At 32.0% G+C, this 17,440-nt stretch overlaps 1 protein-coding gene across 2 annotated transcripts in view; it reads left to right on the top strand.

Annotated features, from left to right (window-relative positions):
* The first annotated feature begins 1,450 nt into the window (after positions 1–1,450).
* LOC105203776 (semaphorin-1A) overlaps positions 1,451–17,440 on the top strand; it is a 285,332-nt gene continuing 269,342 nt past the window's right edge. The window contains exon 1 of one of the 2 annotated variants that reach the window (XM_026135268.2): positions 1,451–2,166. The gene's annotated coding sequence lies outside the window, so the exon portion shown is untranslated. The remainder of the gene's footprint in view (positions 2,167–17,440) is intronic. The other variant, XM_011172672.3, reaches the window with a different exon arrangement.

Here is a 17,440-nt window from a genome sequence, read left to right as displayed (position 1 = left end):
ACAAGGAATTTTGTTAGTCATTATAATGTGACTTATGTATGTATTCCCTTTATATTTTTCATCTTTGATTTTTATTTCCATGTTGATATAAATTGAAAAAGAGAAACATTTTTTGTTAGATTGAATTATTCAAAGAATTTTTGTTTTTAAGGAATAACATTTTATAAATAAAAATGTATTATAAACATATTGTCTTTTATATCCGAAATTGTTTTGTTTAACAGTGAACTTATATTATCTTAAAATTATCTAGATAAAATGTATATGTTATGATTTTATCTCTTAAATACATTTACAATTAAATTATTTTTATTTGATCTAAGATACGTTTACATGGAATTTATCTTTGCTTCAGGATTGAGTAACGTTAACATATTTTTTAAATTAAATTAAAGTTAACGGTTTAGAAAATTAGTTTAGTTACGTTAAAAGTTACACGAACAAAAGCTGTCCGGTTAAAATTAAGTTAAGATTAAATTAAATTAAATAATAATTTTGAAAACTATTTTACTTAATTAAAATTAGAAATTTGTAATTTTGTAAAGTTAGATTAAATAAATTTTACAAATAAATTTTAATTGTAAATTAAGTTTATATGTAATAACAAAGAACTATTATTTTTTATTTAGATATGTATTTGTTATTTTTTTTTTACTTAAATAAATTTTTAATTTACTATTAAAAAAAAAATTAATAGCAAAATACGAAGAAATACGAAATTTTGTTCGCGAATACCCGAATTTTGGCCCTGAAACTAGTTGCGAAGAAAGAAACAATGAAAAATTTGATTAATATTAATAGTTTTTGAAGTGAAAATTATTATATTTGCTACACTTTTAAATAAATAACTTTTGAACGAATAAGTAGATCTAAATAAACTTTTCACAAATCTTTATTAGAATTTTATTAGTACATATAAATATTGTGTTTTAATTGGTAGTGCTATTTCAAACTTGCAAATAAGTATTGTAAAACGCGATTTTTACTTAAAACTCAAGAATAAACAAAAAATTAAATAACCTTTAAACCAACCAATGTTTTGAGATATGAACACATATATTCATTCTTAAACGCAATAATTCTAACTGTATATAATTCAACTCTCAAAAAATGTATAAAAGAAATAACCACATATTCTCGTTCTTGTGTATCCTTTTTTACAATATTACCATCGACGTTTTCGAGATGTTATTGCTTATGAAAAATTGTGATTCTTGGAAATCGGTTATTTGAATGTCGATCTGTCACGTCGCCCCTCCCCAGAGTAAGAATACAGTCAACGAACGAGTCTGAACTTAGCGGCAGTGCGCGACGCGACGCGACGTAATAGTCCACGAAGTGGGAGGAGGAGTGAGCGCCGTCAGGGAGGGGGGGGGGACGAGTACAGTGCTACGACCGCGCGATGGCGCAGGCGTACCACTCACTGCCGGCGGCGCGCAGCGTAGGACAATGGTGGGGAACGGAGAGAGGCAGCGAACCGCCGTGGCGGCAGTTGCGACTCGAGCGACGAGTGGTGCGTGTTGTCGTTCCGTCCCCGTACGTGTTTTTCCGCGCCGCGGTCGGAGACTCTCCTGCGTGTGTCGACGCGCCCGCGTGGCCCCGCGCGTCTTCTCTTTTCTTTTTCCTGGTTTTTCATTTCGCGCGGCGTGCACGCGCGTACATAAAATTTTTGATCGGTCGTCAGCAGCGCCGCGCCGCGCGCCGGATCGCGCGCGTGACGGCGAGAGCGCAGCCAAGAGAAGGTGAAGTTGCCGGACGTTACCGGAGAGTGCGACGCGCGTTCGGTAAAAAGAGGCGGAGTGGTGTTCTAGTGTTACACTTTATTGTGCCAAGCATCAGTTTCTTCCCTCGTTCAACGGCCTCCATCTTCTCCCTTCCTCCCCGCCGCCCCCGCCGTACAGTTTACGACTTCTCCCTCCCTCCCTCTCTCTCTCTCTCTCTCACGGAGCCGGGTTCCTTCGTCTCACAATCAAATCGACGAAACCTGCTGCGGACGGACCCTCCTGTGTCGAAATCCCTCACGCACGCGGCCGCACGCCCGGCGGCAGGAGCGTGTTTCTTTTGGGGACTTTCGTGCGGCGGACGCGATCGTTCGACGACAGTGGAGAAGGATACTCGGCGTAACTCGGCGCTCGCTTGGTTCGCCCGATTGGCTCCGTCTTCTCGGTAAGTCCATGCACCGTTCTCCATTGTCCGGACGAGAAGCCGATTGGCTCTCGTCGATCTCCGGAGTCGCGCGGCACAGCACCGCCGCGACTCCGAATCAAAACACCGAGCACTGTTTGTTGACAACGGGACTCCGTACTCCGTACGCATTCACTCCGAATCGCGGCGTATAGTGTTTTCTTGCCGTCAATGTTTTGAATCGGCCAGACTTAGGAATAAAGAGTCCGGAATGCAGCGTTGATGCATTCGAATTTTCGCTTCTGCGCAACACGAAAGCCGTAAAAGCGAGAGCAGTCCGTTTCAAAGAGATCGGTCAGTCGAAAGGGGGCTTTTCTAGTCACCGTCTCCCCGGCTGTCGCCCGTACGTCTCGTACGACGAAACAGACGTCGTACAGGCGACAGGCGGGAAACGGCGCAGCGACGTAGAAAGTACAGGCGCGACGCGACGAATTTAGAATCGCCTGGGGTGTTTTTTTTTGTGTTTTTTTTCGTTTTTTTAGCAAGACTGCGCGCAATTTACGTCCCACCTACCTCGCCGTAACTTCGCTCCGACTTTCATATTTAACGCGATCTTTCGTTTCGAATTGCATATTCGTTGTCAAGTTTATAGTAAACCTATTCCGTAGCTGTGCTGTAACGCGACAATTCGGTATCCTTACAGCGTCGTTGCGCAGCTGTTTTGCCAGATACAATATCTGCGTAACAACCGTATGGCCCTGCGCACAATGGAGGAACATTAGGAATAGGAATTAGGATTTTAGAATCAGTTTCCTCGGTAAACGCTGTAAATAAGTTACGCTGTGTTTCGCATGGCAAATTGATGTGTTAAATCTTATTTACACCTATTGTACGTTACACTCAGTATTTATTAGTAGAAGAAATTAATTCTAAAATTCTTATTTCTAATGCCCTCCGCACAATGGAGGAATGCTAGGAATAGGAATTGGAATTTTAAAATCAATTTCTTCAATAAACATTATAGATAAATAATGGGTTATGTTGTGTTTTGTGTAGCAAATTGATGTGTTATATCTTGGTAATATCTGTTGTACGTTACATTCAATACTAGCTCGAAAATTTTAATTTCTTTTCCTAATGACCTGCGCGCAGTAGAGGAATACTAGATATTAGAAATAGAAACAAAAATTTTTAAATTCGTTTGTTTAATGAATGTTGAATATAAGGTACTATGGATATTAATAACATAATACACAACATATTACTTATCTATAGTGCTTACTAAGGAAACTGATTCTAAAACTTTAATTCCTATTAATTCTAATTCCTGTATCTAATGTTCCTCCATTGTGCGCAGGGCCTAACGATATCAAACTGTCGTTAAGAGTTAGAGGAGGCCCACAGAGGGCTTGTTAATATACAAAGCAAAACTATGTCGCCGTTATTTAATATTACTTTTTAATAATTGAAGTTGGTGTTATTGAATTTGATTTGAATATATTATGACGTGACAAACTCGCTCCGATTTTCATTGTTAAACAATTGCTTTAATACAATTTTTCATTTTGAATTGTATATCTGTCAAGTTATACAGACATTTACACTTCTATATAGAGGAAAAAGATTGTTAAATTGATTAAATTTTTCAACTTTATTAAATTTCTTTAATTCAAATCTTTAGATATATATTCATATATATAAAATACTCGAACTTTAATTAAAGCATTTATATATTTAATGTAAATATTTAAATTGTGTGTGAAGAAATTGAACCAAGTTGAAAAATTTAGTCAAATTAACAACTAATTTTCTTAATGTATAATATAAAGTGACATCGCCGTTGGTAATATGAACTTTTTTAGGAATAATTAAATAAGGAAATTGGTGTCATTAAATTTGAATATTATGACACGACAAATTTAGGCTTCTTATGTAAGGGAGTTGAGCCGAATAAGGCCTACTTAAAAATTTTATTTTTATTGTTATGGCCATTGTCATTTATTATGTTGGTGGTATGCAACAGAAAATAACGATTTTTGTAATACTGCTAAATAACTGCTAAATACTGCTAACCTTTGAGAAGCTAAAATTGTACTTAAATGATTAAGAATTTCCAAAAGATAAAAAATCACGACATACAAAATTAAATATAATTGTAATGTTTAACAGTAGAGTAGATCCTCTAAGGCTAAAAAAATTTCATTTTTATAATTAATAATTATTTTAAAAGTGATTTGGAAGGTAATGTTTACTGCTTTTATTATTTTCCATTTATTTATTATTTGGGCCTTATTAAAAACACTAGCATTTAATAAAAGTCAATGTCAGAGTTAAAAAAAAATTTGTTTTATTTATTTACAAATGTTCTATATGGGAAACATTTTTATTTTTGCAAGTGATTGAAATAAACATTTTATTCTTGCTTAGTTTATTTCAATATCTTTATAAATATAGTTTATCAAAAATAAAAAAGTTAGGTGGACCTTATTCGGATCAGGTACCTTATAATCCGTTCTTATATTTCAGATTTTTAAAATATCATAAACTAATTACAGAGTTGTATTAAGACTTCTTAAGAATCTTAAGACTATTCTTTAGACAGTCTTGAAAGAGTCTTGTTTTAAGAATAAAATATGAATAAATAATGTTATATAAATAATTTTTAAACATAAATTCTACAATAAAATAATATGACGTATTAATTTAACATATTATTTACTTCTAAATTTACTTCTAAATTAAATTGAAGTAGTAGTGCTGGCCTTAGAATTGCTCAGGTTTTTTAAACAAAAGTCAGCGCTCGATTTACATTCTATTCCTTCGCTGTAGCTTCGCTCCGATTTTCACAACGAACAATTGTTTAATGCAATTTTTCATTTCGAGTTGCATATTTGTCAAGATATATAAAGCTTGTTTATATACAAAGCAAAGTGATATGCCGTTGTTTGAATATGAAACATATTTATACATTTTTTTACATATTTAAGTTGACTGGTTTTGCCGTTGAATTTGCTTTTACGTTAAGAATTATCGATTTACCATTACTTTTATATTAACAGTTACTATTTTATTAAATTGTAAAAAATCATCACGGATTTATATTTAATAGCACATTTAATTTTTTCTTTATAAAAATATCGAGGCAGCAATAGTTTTTGGGTTATAAGTAAAAAGTGATACAGAAAGTTACAATAAATGATATATATGTGTGTGTGTGTGTGTGTGTGTGTGTGTGTGTGTGTGTGTGTGTGTTCCCTTGATATTTTTGCTAAAAAACTCGGTTGCATATTTCTCAGAGAATCTATCATTTAAGATAGTTTCGAGTTATATAGGACAAAAAAAATGTGTGTACCAACATTCATGACGTTGTGATATATGACATATAAAACTAATTTCTTTTTTAACAATTATTTTTCATTGCGTAGACTTTTTAAAGAAAGAATATATTGTGTGGATTGGGAATATATATATATAGTATATGAATTTGCTTTATAATCACATATTGAATTTTATAGAATTTTTTTAAAAATATACTTCAAACGTATATAGTTTTACAACTTTTGACTTATAACTCTTAGAATATGGAATTTTAGATAATTTAGATAATTTCATTTTTTTCAATTATATTTTCTGTTTTTTTTTCTCATTTTTCTTCTCTCTTCCTAAATTGGTAACATGATATATTTTGTGAAGGATACATAGTATAAAACAATTTTGTATTATCAACAATAAATTAACAACAATATTGTTAACATTTTTAAGCCAAGCTTTTAAAATATTTAAGTATTTATTTAACGTAATGCGATTGTGTTATTTGAATATTTTGAATTAAATTCATAGTTTAATACTTTTTAGTGTTAAATTGATTCAATTGATAAGTGAAGAACAAATAATATAATAATATAAATAATTTTCAAACTTAAATTCTAAAATGAATATATAATACACACAACGATTAATTTAACATATCATAAATGTTAATTTTATTGAAATACGTTTCCATAATTTGTTTCCAAATTACGTCGAAATGCTACACGTTTCCTTTCAATACTTTTGCATAATATTTGTACCAATACTTTTACATAATATTACTTTCTAATCAATTGGTCTTAAAACAACATCAAAATTTGAGCGAATTGTTTGGAACGTGTTAACACAAAAGTTTTTTTACCGGGTAACTAAAAATCTCGCTGTATGCAATTCCGTCTCTTAAGTTAATCGATTAAATTAATCGAAGTTTGTCGAAGTCTAGTCCTAAGGGTTCTCGAACGTTGGGCTCGTTGTCTCTCGCAATTAGGTATGCTGGTAGCGTTGAAAGCAACGCGCGACGCTGCGCCACTCGACGCGGCAACGAACCACCCGTTTATCCTCGTTGTCGCGTTGTCTCTAGCTCCCTTTGTCATAAATAAATACACGCACGCAACAACGATGCACGATATCGTGCGCGCGCGTACTCTTTTTGTTGTTTTGAGTGTCATTTTTCGTTTTCCTTCGCTCTTCTTTTTTTTTTTTCAACAACGCGGTCCATCGATTGCAATCGTTGTTCCGACAAGAGCAATTTGTCAAACAAAAGTTCGACCTGGGTGACGTTGTAGGCTTTTACGAGCGACGCGAGTATATACGATAAAAGTCGAGTCAGGTTTGAAAGAAGTTGACGTTTAGCGAAGTTTCCGCGTCGATTCGGCGCTCGGAGTAATGGTGATTTTAACGCGGGTGAATATAAGTCTCTATCTTTTCAAGCTCAGAAATAGTGCATAAAAAAAATAAAAATTACGCGATTACATGATTTGATGCGAAGATGATCGTACAAGGAATCGAGGAATCAAGATGAATCAAGGAATTAGGAAAATTCATTGGTTCGTTCGGAGCGACGTTTAAAGAATAAAATGAGAAAAGCGAAACAGTTTATTCATTATTAAAAATATGAATTATGATTTTTTAAACATGTGCTAAAAAAAAGAAGAAGGGAAAATAAAATATTAATACGATCCGTTCAACTAAACATTGGGTTGATTCAGCTATTATTTAGTTGTATTAAGAAAAGATACAGTTTATTCATGTTAATCATTAACATTTGTTAATCAAGAATTAACTAAACTAACTCAATATTTAGTTGAACATCGAACTAAATTTTTTTCTTCAACAAATTTTATTTTATTAATCTAATCAATATAACTATTTTTATAACTGTCACGTACGAATGAATAGAATTTGCGATCACGTTCTTCGATGAATTTAATAAAAAGTTTTTAGCAAAAGATATTTGACTTGAATATTAAAGTTATTTGACGTTAAATTGAATATTAAAAAAGAATTATTAAAATTTAAAATTACCACTCCATTAAAGGAAAGGAAATTTTGGTACATATTGAACAAAATATGTTTCCTCCTTTTTGTCTTTTTTGCGCTTCTGAAAATCTTGTACATTAATTTTGGTGATCAAAAAAATGACTAATAATAGCTCGGTGTGTTTTTATCGGAAAGAAAAATACCTATTTTCTATCAAAGGTATTTCTATTAAAGAAAAATTCATGAAGAAATCTCACTATGCAATGTAGTGCTCATTTGAACATACCTTAGATACGGTAGGAAGCATTCTTTATCGTTCGAGATATGGATAACTATAACAAACATTTAGACGCCATGTAGGATACGTAGGAACATAATGAATGAAGACGTTCGGTTAACGAATACGGTGGGGCGAACGCGCTTGTTCCAATGGTTTATGAAGTTTTCTTGCGTCGCGAGAGCAGCCACGCCGTGACCACCAGCTTATCGTTCTCGAACACGCGTCGTTACGTTCGAGTCACGGGGCCCCTCCGGCGGAAAGCTCGGAACCGGTTTCGAGCGTACAGAATCGTGTTGAGTAGCCGGTCGGTCGGCCGTATGCGCACTCGCACCACGATTCCCTATGACTTTCTAAATTTCCGTCGTGCGCATTAAGTCCTGCGACCAGCCATTGCATTTCCAGCCAGAGTGTCTACCTGGGAAACCTGAAATTTACTAAGGTTCACCTGAAATTCTTTTCGCCTGGAAAACTCGGGCAATTCTTGCGGGAGTTCTCTTCCAAACATCTTGATCGAAAATGCCTCTCTTCGAAGATTTCGCTATTATATTTTATATTTTATTATCTATTTTAGGAACGCTAAAGTCCTAAACGTTCGTTCGAAATTTCTAAATTTTTAGATATTTTTTGTTTGATATTTTAATTAAATTTATTTAAAATGATATCTCCTTAATTTAATATTTTCTTAATTTAATCTCCATTAATTATCCTTACGTTTATGACATTTTATTTTTTTGCTGTATATCTTTTGATATTAAAAGGAACATTTTGTTATATAGAAATTTATCTTACTCCACTTTTTCAATAGTTTTTCAAAACTTACGTTTACTTATTTTTCTTTTCTTAATCATACGAGCAGGAAAAAACTGAAAAGTCCATTTTATTTTATTTTATTTTAAAATTTTAGTTTAAAATTATATCCAAAACATTCAGTTTAGCGTGGAAATGTGAACGAACGGTCTGAAAAATCAAATAATTCTCAGGAAATCTACTTCCAAGTATTTTCAAATAGACCTGTTATCGTTTCGATCCTGTTATCGTTCATTTTGATTTCTTGGCGTGATATTCTCGTGACTGTTGAGAAACGGATTTTGATAAAAATCACGATTAAATTTGTCATGGTAAAGGAACGTGAATAAGAGAGAAACACACTGTTGCAACTCATGCTCGTTATCAAATTTTCCGCGTTTGACGGAAATTATTTCAAATAGGTGTAGGTATAAAAAATATTGTTTTTTTTTTTATACATTTAGTTGGATAGTTTTCTAGGAAAATATGAAAATTAATAATTTTAATTTGTAAGTAAATTTTCATGTCTTTTCTGAAATAATTGCACTGTCGTGTATACGCAATTGACATGCAATGAGATATATTTTTAATTTTCATTGTTTGTTTGTTGTCTCTAAGATTGATATTTGTGAAATTTTGTTATTAAGTTATAGATCCAAATAAAAGTGGCGAAATTATTAACAATGGTTAAAGTTTTACGTCCAATAAAAATAAATAAAGACATCTCAGAAAATCTATATCCTGTATTTTTATTTAATGTATTTTCGCAAATAGTGCTGTTTGTTTTACATAGATATTTGTTCATTATATTTGTTATCTTAGAACGGATATCGGGAGATATCGAATCGCGTTTTAATGTACATTGCGCGTCTTTTTTTAATGGAATATTATCGCGAATGGCAGAACATTTTCGCTACTTTGCTGAAAAGATGATCGAAGTGAGATTTTCGAGATAAAGATGAGCTTCGTTTCTAGTATGCAAATTATGAAATCTCATTAGTGTGCGGAATTCCAGTAACAATAGCTAATTAGGACACGGTATCTGTTCTCGAAGTTTGAATAAAGACCAACGATGAAGAATATAAGAAATCGATCAAGTCCACGCGCCGGAGTTATCCAAGCTTTCGTTGTTTCTTCCAAAGCCGAATTATATTCTCTCGTGTGTTCGCGTTGCGCTTGGTGCACCTGATCAGGAGCGGCGACTTGTCGACTTGCCATGTGTGGAATTGGACAACTTGATTGGGAGGGGGAGGACAAAAAGTTTTCAGAATTTATTTAATTTTTATATTAAAATCTCTGTATCATAAGAAATTATACACAATAATAAGCAATAAAATTGTAAATAAATTTTATAAATATAGGTTTGCTCAGTGTGTGTAATTGAAATTTTGATTGAAATAAAAGTTCCAAAAATATTTAACAATTTTTTAGTTTAACACTTGTTATTTTCAAAAAAGTTATTTATGAAGAATTTTTCATGTGTGGAATTCCACACATGAAAAATTCTCATGTGTGGATTACTCCACACATACCCCACAAAAATCGCCATGCACCTGATCAAATGGCGCGTGTAAAGTTAGCACTCTGACATTAAAATTCCATCGTTCTGATTAGAGTTCTCGCTTTAATTTGAAATGACTACAAGTGGAGATACTCACGAAGTATTAAATTCTGATTTTAGTGATATTTAGTATACAAGTAGGTTCCGTAAATAGATGAACTTAGAAAATATCCGTTCCTGCCCAAAAACTGTTTTAAGGAGTGAAATCACCCCTTATGTGTAAAGTGGTTTTCAGGTTTTTTTGTTGTATGAAAAATTATCCAAGATATCAAAAAATATTTTATACAAAAAGTATTAAAATAAAATTACCTTTATTCCTCCATGTCAATAATATCTTTACAAAATTTTTCGAAAATAAAAATTTTTACAAATATTTTGATAATTTTTAAAAATGATTGATTTTTACAAATTATTGCTACGGTTGAATAGAAGTAGTTTCATTGTAAAACTTTTATATAAAACATGTTTTATAGCTTGGATCTTAAGATATAATGAAAAACCTGAAATCCGCTTTATACATGAGGTTATCGATCTTATAACCAGTTTTGGGCAACAGCTGATGTTTTCTAAATTCATCTATTTACATAACATATATATTCAATTTTTTTTTATTAAAATCAGAATTTAACACTTTGCGAGGTTCTCTTGTAAGAGTTTCCTATAATTTATAATAAGAATTCTGCTTAATAACGATTTCAAATTTAATTAAAAAAGTGTAACTAACTTCTTATCGAAATTGAAGATCGAATATTTCTGAGTGGCTTACTAGCTTTATTTTGCGGCTATCTAGAGTCTCTACCTAATCCTAAAAGAAATTTTTTCGATACGTCAAAAATAAACAAAAGTTTTTGACAAATCATTTTTTAGATACAACAGTTTTATGACGTTTCGATTGTTATTTTATTTATTTTGAAGAGTTTTCGGCGATTGAAAAACAATCTAGATCCAAAAGTAAACAAGTTATACGATCTAAAACAAAGTATCTAAAACCGATATAAAAATTGACATGTATCTCATCCGATCGCGTTGAAGCATAAGACTTTTCGTAAGAACTCGTCGTGAACTCTGATCAGAACTATTCGGAAGTCTCAAAAAATTTTGTGCTGCGTGTTACCGACCTTTCGACTGGCGTGATATAAGCTACCTAATTCTATCCTATCGGTACGGAGTTCGTGCCTGAGCGTCTTCATGACGTTCTGTTGAATTTGTAATAATACTGCCGCGAAACATCACAAGAAGACGTTTATCTGCAGCGTACGCGCGTTTCCCGGAGATACTCAAATAGTAGTGACGCGCGCTTACTAACGTCTTAGGCTGTGAATGTTTAAACTCTTAGCGTTCTCGTTTTCGAATTAATTTTCAACGTACTATTTATGTTTGTGAATAAGAGCAAAGACATTTTTCTGGAATGTTATAATCTTTTTACTCACTGATTTACCTTTGCGTGGTGTGCGAGAAAGTTTAACCGAAAATTCAATATTATTTTAGCAGTAGTCTACTATTTCGATGGTATTATGCATCATTAATATTAACTTTAAAACGTTATTAATATTAAGTGACATTTGCTTATTGTATAATTTAATATTTATTTAGCTTTGTTTATATTTATTTATAAAATATTTACATCTAGATCTTTACGAATACAAATAATCTGATCATTAATTTAAAAGGAAAGAAAGAATAAGCACATTAGCAAATTTAATTCCGTGAATTTGCACGCCAAATTTACGTACCGGCGCTCTAGACTTAATTTCCTGAATCTTGTTTTTCATAATTGTGCAATTAATAGAATATTGCGGTAGACGTATACATTTTTATTTGTAGATAAGATTCATTATAATGCAGGCGGATTGTGAAAAAGCCCGCCCGACGATTCTCCAATATGAATTAATCAATACGAATAAATGTTTGTTATACTCTCTGCTTTATGAATAATTTAACGAGTAATTAAGAGTGTGCGCGTTTATTTTGAAAATACGCTAAACTTTTATCTATGTTGAAATACTAGGGGAGAATGGGGAATTGAGCCGACTTAAATTAAAAATTGAATTGATTGAAATCGGATTAATAGGAAGAAAAAAAAATGTTTTCTTTCATAAATGAAAGTTCGCTGGTATAACGATGTGAATGAGTATCTTTCTGGTATTTTAAAGCGCAGAGGCAAGTTGTCAGTGGGAACGCTCTCTAAGCACGTAATTTCATCAAGGACTTTGTCAAAGAAATTTGTTATATGATAGACTGTCGTGTGGAACTTGCGAACTTGGTATCCTGCTTTTAATAAATTGAGTTTTCAATTAAGCAAATGCTAATATTTTACATTTGTAGTTGGTATAATTGTAATAATTTCGTCTATAATTAAAATTACTAAAAAATGCAATATTTTGAGGAAATAGCCGTTATCGGATTTTGAAATTAAAAAATTCGCTTACTTATACATCTTGATTTAAAAGCGTTTGCAATTGCTTGTGATCCTCTTTAATTCACACCAGTTAAAAATTACACGACAGATTGACTTGAAATGTTAGCTTTGCCAATTTTTAAGATATCTAAATTTACGTGACCTATGTTATTTAGTTAAATTGTTTATAATTTTTTTACCGTTTTGTTTGTAGTTGCTCAATTTGCAAGTTACACCGTGTTAACAATTGACCAAAAACGTAGTTAGAAACACGAAAATTACTGAAAGTCGTTATAAACAATTACGATGAATTTCAAATAGCACGACGCGACGAGTGAATTCGAGATAACATCAAATTTTGCTAACTTATATTTCTTATTGGTTGATGTTATAATATTTTTTTTTAATTATGCGGTTACAAGTAAAATTATTGCATGTAATTGTAAACGAAGTATTAACATTTTTTTATTAGAAAGTTATAGTATATTAAAGGAGGAATGCCAAGTTATATCATAAAGATGCGCGGCTGTCGCTAAACTCCCGTGCGTTTTCCGTGCGAGAGGGAAAATAAAACTGATACGCTTGATTGCGCTTATGGAAATGCGCAGCTTTGCGTTGTGAGAGTATTTCTGCAATTTCGTTGCCGTCGGAGGGAAAGCATCCAAAATACTTGGCCGCGATAGTTATGTGAAATTTAGGTTTACGCTCTCTCGACACGTAAATCCTCTCATTCACCTTCATCCCCTTTTTCGCAAGAACGTACGACAAGCTTGCGATATTATTTTCTGCGCGTGACCGATTACCGTTCTTCCTACGATTTCCGGCTGAGTGTATTATTCAAAGCGCGGCGCTATGTATCTCACTCGGCTCATTAATTCTTCATTAGGAATACGATACGCCTGCCATTCAACGATTTGACGTTATAACTTTTTGATCGTAAGATCAAAAGTTATAGCGCTGCTTTTATGCGGTCGATACTGTTACTCGAAATTGCAATTGGCTAGCACGTATACGTACTTATCTATTATTAAGGATAGCAGTGAGAAACTTGATTTTTACACAGTTTTTACACGAATATTTATTAGAGTTTTATTAATATATATACAAATTTTGATTTAATTAATAACGCTAATTTTCCATCAAATTTGCAAATAAGTACTGCAAAATGCGATTTTACATAAGAATCAAGAAACAAAAAATTAAATAACTTTTAAACCAATAAGTGAATAATACAAATTTTACACAGATACTCGAACGTAATACTAGAATATCCTTTGAAACTTTTATATTTTTGATAATGTTTTGAGCTCCACCATCCAAAAGCGTTTAATATATATAATTTTCAATATAATTATTTTCTATATATTTTTATATAAATGTATAATAAATGTCCCATTTTTCATATAGCTGCATTTGATTGCATAATCAAATCATAATCTTACATTGGTATATAAGTAAACACAAATGCAAGATTATAACAATAAGAACGGGGTTAAAATATTTGTATAAAAAGAAAAAAAAAGAAAATGTTTATTTTGCGTAAATAAAATAGTACTTATGTGGAATGGAATATTGACACTAGCTTAGGTACAGACCGGATATTGATATCGATTTTATGTTTAAATGATGTTAAGAAACGACTGTACACTGTTTCGCCGTAAAGAAAATCTAGAATGTCAAGAAAATAGGTCGGGATTGTCTCGTCTCTAACATTTACACCCCCGGCGTATTGCAGGCCGGGGCGTTGTGTTGGCAGAATGTTACATTGCCTTGCAAATAGTCCGAATAACATTGCGGCGTGCCATAAGTAAACGCATTCACACGATTATATGCAGGCTCTAGCAAATAAGGGAAAAGCCAGCGGTATTTAACTCGCATTAATTGTTTTCCGTGTTTTATTAGGAGAGCTACATAAACAGATATTTAATCTGCTGATTATGCACTTTGTTTGACATTATTAAAGATTACAAGCTGATAATTCGCTTATCATATTATCACATACTTTTATAGATTTTTAATGACCTTTTGAAATTCTAACGTTTTTAACCATATTAATACATTGAGGAAAAATGCTGAATTAAAATGTAGTTTGATTCAATTAAATGTCGAATCACGGGCTATGCTATTGCTCATTAATATATGTAGTTGATTCAACTCAATTTTATTTATCCAGTTATATTTGTTATTGTCTTTACTTTTGTTTCAACCTTTTGTTTCAATAATATTGTTATTGAAATAACAAAATATTTCCAATTAGACTGATGCTATTGAATCAACATTTTTTTCTATTTTTCTTGTAAACAATACTTGATATTTTTTTTAAGCATACAATATTGTTTTATGGAATTCAAATGTTTATTTTATTATTAGATGCCGTGTAATTATTATACTAATAGCTAGCAACTGGTTATATTGGTCTAGATCAGTTTGAGAATTCTCATGAAAATATAACACTATACATAATTACGTATTTCCATTAAATTCTCATTATAAGGGATTAGATGTACTTACATAATCAACAACACGTGAGAAACTAAAATAACCTTTAAATATTTTGAAATTGCCAGTGTTATTTTATTTGCGAGTTAACCAAGTCATTACGCGGATAACATACATTATATCGTTTGTTTCCTGTGCAATTATGTATTCATGACGGAAGTGCTAATAAAATATTTGTTATAACATTGCTTATGAAGGTGGATGATATAATTTCGCGATATTACTGTTTTAATTCCGTGCGTGGTCAAGCGATCATGCTATTTCCTAATTCGCCTAATTTCAGGTTTCGCTCACCTTAGGGCTTTTAGCGTCTAGCGTATTTATTTAGTTATAAAATATAACTACAAACGTGAGAAAAGATGAGAAAATATAAAATTTATATTAATAATTTTAAGGCATTAATAAAGAATATCTTGAAATCTTTGAAAATTATTTCACTACAATAGGTTTGTTATTTACGATTAAATTCTGAAAGTTGTTATTTTGAGATATTTAAATTGCAAAGCTTCATTTTAAACTGAAATATTATATATTTATATTAAAGATGATGCTTTCGTGTAATAAAAATTACTTTGAAACTGTATAACTAGTTTAGAGAGCTGATTTTCAACTTTAATTGGTACAAACAGAACCAATTTCCTTGCAGCATGTTAATAATTCGTGAAATTAAAAAGTTTGATATTAAAGAGCCAACGAAGGATTAATATCGCTGGTAACAGCTGATTCTAACTTCGGTGTATGCAATTCGTGTGCAATTCCAGCGGTTGGTCGGTTACGTTCGCGAAAGAGAAAGCGGTTCGCGTATATGGTCGTCAATAAAAAATACAAACTTCGCATCGTCGAAACTTTTCCTCTTGTGAATTACAGTGCTACGTAGACAAAACAGTAAAGTTTTATTTTCTGTTTTTTTTCGATCAACACATCGTTGATGGAAGAGCGAAGAAAAGCAGACGATTCGGAACGGAGCCAATCGGGTATTTATAGCATGGTGAATAGGAACACCACATTGCTGCCATCCAAGCGCTACGTTTCGTTTCTTGGTTTCCTTGCTTCTATTGAATGATTGACAAACGAAAAACTCGTCCTTTATTTACAGTTAGATGATCCTCTCGATTCTGTTGTATGATCGACAAACGAAAAACTCTTGCCATTTATTTATGGCTAGGTGATACTCTTGCTATAAAAAAAGACTAAATTATGTTGACAAGAGAGAAAATGTGTATATAAATTTCGGTATTTATTTAATGGCAAATAAATGTATATTTATACTGAAGTTTACATTAATGTTTCGAGCAAAATACTATATGCTTTGACTTAAATTAAAAATAAAATTGTAATATATATTAATCAAAACATATTTTCTCTTCAAAATATTTTGTTGTAAAACTGAAACGACAATATTTCAATATTTTGTATTAGAAAAATTGGCGATTAATAATAAATATATGTCGGGTCATAGGTTATATCTTAAAATATTGTCAAAAATATAAAAATTTCATAAAATAGTGTAGCATTTATTAGGTTCGAGTACCTGTGTATAATTTGAGCACAATTCACTTATTGATTTAAAAGTCATTTAATTTTTCTCTTTACTCTGAATTCTTATGTAAAATCGCGTTTTGCAGTACTTATTTGCAAATTTGATAGGAAGTAGCATTACGAATTAAATCAAAATTTGTATGTTTATTAATAAAACTCTAATAAATATTTGTGCCATGCAAAAATTTATTTGGATCCACTTACTCGGTCAAAAGTTATTTATTTAAAACTGCAGCAAAATGTAGTAATTTTCGCTGTAAGAACCATTATAAATAAAAATTTTTATTTTTTTCTTTGCAGCTAGTTTTAGGGGCTTTCGGGCATTCGTGATCAAAATTTTTTATTATTGATTAGGAAAAAAGAAATAAACCTAGAGAAGTCTTCAGTTATTAAATTTCGATAATTTTTAGCTTTTATTGTAAAGATCGAAACATCGTTAATAGTTGGTTACGACATAACCATGCTAGATACGTACATGTTCGAAATTTTATTTTCTCTCATACGTAATTATATAAAATTTATATAATGTGGCATTTGATACAGTACTTGAAAGACAGGTGGAAGTAAATATTTCTATCAACGGTTGATTTTTTAACTCTCTTACGTAAACAGATTTGAGTGACCCTTTTTCGGAAAACCGATTTGTGCAAAGATAGTCATTTATTCGAGCCGTTATAAATGTCATGCCACTTTAACATGTGTGACTGACACCAATTACTGCGCTAGGGCTATCATTCTTATTTTTGGTCTGCCGTCCTTGATACGCGATCATCTGCTTTATCGTTTTGTCGATTTCGCTCTCGTCGACGAGGTTATTGCTCACGTCACATTTCCACTTTCAAATATGGGATCTCACGTGCTTGAAATTCCGGTGTCGATACCTGAACAAGTCGGTTTCTTTCTTTCACTTGACACTTGGCACGGCGCTATCTTCGTTGAAATCTGATTACTATTTCCGTTACGA

This window comes from Solenopsis invicta, chromosome 6 (genome assembly GCF_016802725.1).
Source record: "Solenopsis invicta isolate M01_SB chromosome 6, UNIL_Sinv_3.0, whole genome shotgun sequence".
NCBI classification, from domain to species: Eukaryota; Metazoa; Arthropoda; class Insecta; order Hymenoptera; family Formicidae; genus Solenopsis; species Solenopsis invicta.
This window is presented reverse-complemented; position numbering and strand designations above follow the sequence as displayed.